This window comes from Trichosurus vulpecula, chromosome 7 (assembly GCF_011100635.1).
Source record: "Trichosurus vulpecula isolate mTriVul1 chromosome 7, mTriVul1.pri, whole genome shotgun sequence".
NCBI classification, from domain to species: domain Eukaryota; kingdom Metazoa; phylum Chordata; class Mammalia; order Diprotodontia; family Phalangeridae; genus Trichosurus; species Trichosurus vulpecula.
This window is the reverse complement of record NC_050579.1, coordinates 7,269,742-7,272,597: the sequence shown is the minus strand read 5'-3', so window position 1 is coordinate 7,272,597 and position 2,856 is coordinate 7,269,742.

Here is a 2,856-nt window from a genome sequence, read left to right as displayed (position 1 = left end):
GGAAACAGATCTGGAGGCCAAGAGGGCCCGTCCCTATGCCAACTACTCTTCCCCTCATCGTGCTAATGGACTTTCCTTCTGTGGGATGCCTCAGATGCCAGGTACAGTCACAGTCTGTGGGTGGGAGCATGGTCTACAGAGAGCATAGACCAACAGAAACGGTGAGAGACAATACAAAGCATAAAAACTTTGTATACTATAAAGCGCTATTTAAAGGGTGGGCTCTTATTGGTATTGCAAGCCAAGGGCCTGGTTGAAGGCTACTGGATGGCCTCGGACAGTTTCTGGTTGAAGCCCAGAAAAGAGCCACGATTCCAGAAGAGACCTCAGCAGCCTCGATGTCCAAGTTGCATCTGCCCAAGATGCATTCTGGCCTACACCCTCTCTGGCCAGTGTTTACTCAGTCTCGGGGTGGAGATTTGCAGTGACAGAGGGCTCTGCCCCTCCAGTGATAGCCAATTTAACTTGGGGATGGCTTTTATTGTTAGGACCTTGGCCTACATCAGTCCTTTTGAGATTTCTACCTCTTGGGCTGCATGCTGCCTTCTGGGCCCAAGAAGAACAAGGCTAACCTCCTAAAATGCCTCAGTTTTCCAAGAGCAGAGACCCTTAAGGAGGATACTTGCCAGCTTCAGGGAGGCCGGGGGCAGGGCTTGGTGCCGGTTTCATAGCAAAGCCTTGTACACCAATTACAGACGTTAGTCCAATATCCTCTCTGAGCTTTGGGCTGGAAGCCCTTTCAAGCTAACCACACCCATTTGGCTCAGGCAAACCTTTTTCCCCCTTTCTTCTTTCCTGACCTGCATTGAATATAAGCACTCTCCAACCTCAGAATAAAGTTGGAAAATTCATGTTGCTGGAGAAATGCATTTGAGTCTAAAACAGTGGTTTTCTTTGGTCTTCTCATTTTGAATTTCTTATTATGGGAATTCTCAAAAATGAGACACTCATGTTCATACATAGAGATGCATAAATGTGTATGTTTCTGCACACTACCCATGTGTAGATCTATACATATGCTTATGTCTATACTATACACAGAAAAAGTGAGTCAGTCATAGGCTCCATACTGCTAGCAATTACATGCAGCCAAAGTCTCGTCATTCCCTTCCTGGGACAGGATGACATCATTCTCATCCCCTGCTGGATTTGGAATCAGAGGGCTGGGTTCAAATTCCAGGTCTGATACTTATTACCTGGGTGACCTTGGATAGGTCATTTCCATGGGCCTCAGCTTGCTCATCTATAAAATGAGGTGGATGGGTTTAGTGGCCGACAATGTCTCTTTTAGCTCTAAATATTTGTTGTTATGATTCAGTCCTCTGTCTCCCCCTCTATAAAACGAAGGGCCTGGATCTGAAGTCCTCTGAGGTCCAGCTCTTGAACCATAATCTTCACCATTCCATGAACATGGAGTGTGTATGCTTACCTGTCTTTTTGCTTTCTCCCACTGGGAAATGTTCTATCATCTCTTCACTGCTTCTATATAGCCTGTCAGCAAGGCTGAGCTAGATTCTAATTTCTCCCTGAAGCCTTCTTCGAAGGTTCCCCCCTTTTCTATGAGCCCCTGCTTGGAATGCTCAGTAGGCTCAGTCTATACCACCCAAGTGAATGCCTCATGGCTGACTGCCCTATGCCATTGGCTAATGGTTTAGTGCATCCTCATTGTATCCCCAGTGGGATGGTCAGTCCCTGTAGGACAGTGACCATTTCTTAGGCCACTTTGAGAATGAGCCAAGCTTAGAAGAGAAAAGGGGGCTGACCTTAGAGTCAGGGGACCTAGTTTTAAATCCTGGCTCTGTTATTTATTGATTATATGATGACAATAGAGTCAGTTAACCTCTCTGAGCCTCGGTTTCTCCAAAAGTCAAATGGCTATAGTGACACTTCCCCTCCCAGAGTTGTCATGAAGATCAAATGAGATTATTTATACAAATATTATCAAATTCAGCAATATTTGTGAAGAAATTAGCCCAGTGCCTAGAATACAGTAGGTGCTTAATAAGTGCTTGGTCCCTTCCCTTGTTGCCCTGTATTAATTACAGTCATTGTCATTCTTTGTTGTTGCTTCAAGATTCTCTGTGACCCCTTTTGGGGTTTTCTTAGCAAAGATCCTGGGGTGGTTTGCCGTTTCCTTCTCCAACTCTTTTGCAGATGAAGAAACAGAGGCAAGCAGGATTAAGTGACTTGCCCATGGTCACCCATTTGGTAAGTGTCTGAGGTCAGATTTGAACTTAGGTCTTCCTGACTTGAGGGCTGGCCCTCTATGCACTATGGTGCCACCTAGCCGCCCTCATATTGTCTTTCAGTGGTAGCCAGATGTTAGGTAGTTAGTCCCTATTTGCTGATGTACTGTGTGAGGGTTGGGAGCTGACGGGGGCCTCCTCTTCCCAGATGGCCTGGAACTGAGCCTCGCCTTTCCTCTCCCTCTTGCCACTTGTTTGGGTTGGCCTTTAGTAGATCCTTCTTAAAATCCATTCAGTTTAATTCAACAAATGGTTAATAAGTGCCCAGGATGTGCCGGGTGCTCTCCTAAGTGCTAGGGGTACAAAGACACAAAATGAATAGATCTCTGTCCTCAGAGAGGTTACATTCTACTGGAAAAATACAATGTATTCACAAGTAGATACAAAATATATACAAAGTGACTGCAAGAAGGCAACCCGGGAGGGAGGGAGAAGAGGAAAGGCCTTATCTTGGAGGGTGCACTCACCTGGGCTGGGAAGGGAGCTGAGAATTCTTGGGGGCAGAGATCACCGACTCCCCGTCTACTGATCTACCACGAGAGGAAAATCTCACCCTCAAATAGTCCAACCCCCTCATTTTGCAGGTGAGGAAACTGAGGCCCGGAGGTCA